Source organism: Trypanosoma theileri, assembly GCF_002087225.1.
Source record: "Trypanosoma theileri isolate Edinburgh chromosome Unknown TM35_Tth_17_V1, whole genome shotgun sequence".
Lineage (NCBI taxonomy): Eukaryota > Euglenozoa > Kinetoplastea > Trypanosomatida > Trypanosomatidae > Trypanosoma > Trypanosoma theileri.
The window spans coordinates 511857-512570 of NW_021639859.1; positions in this window are offsets into that span (position 1 = coordinate 511857).

Here is a 714-nt window from a genome sequence, read left to right on the forward strand (position 1 = left end):
AAATGGCACAAGGGTACAACTGCGAGTATTTGTGGATGACACCATCGTTCAGGTCTTCAAGGACGATGGCCTGGAGTCGCTGACGGGTCGTGTTTACGTTCCCAATAACTATTCTGGAGTTGCCCTCTTCTCCTCTAATATAAACTCACCGCTCTCGGCCAGAGTCTCTTTCTACGAGATGGATACTGTACATGAATCGAATGGGGATGCAGCGTGGCATACAGCAGGATCACACCTTATTAAAGTAATGTTTTTGGCAGTTACTCTTCACACCGTATTGCCGCTGCTTCTTTTTTGAGGTGTAGATGAAAAAGAAAAATAAATATATAACCGTAGAGGGACGAAAAGAAGGCATATTTACTTAATTTATTTTTATCTTTTAATCGATGTACGAGCGAACGGAAAATATGGGTATTGTAGAACGTGCGAAAGGAAAAAAAAAAGGTGTGTGGTTGAGTGCACACCCTTTTTTTCTTATTTTTTCATAATGATATGGGGAAAACCTTTCTAGGTACGTTGGGGCGGGTGCCATCATCAAAAAATAAATCCCCTTTTCCCTTCCTTATGGGAAATATAGTGAATATATATTTCTTTTTTTACTTTTATTTTTATGCTCATTTGATGAATCAATGTAGAGGCTTTTCAGATATTTTTTTTAATGGAGAGACTGTGGAAGAAAAAATGGAAAATGAATTTAATCGATGAAATGCATTA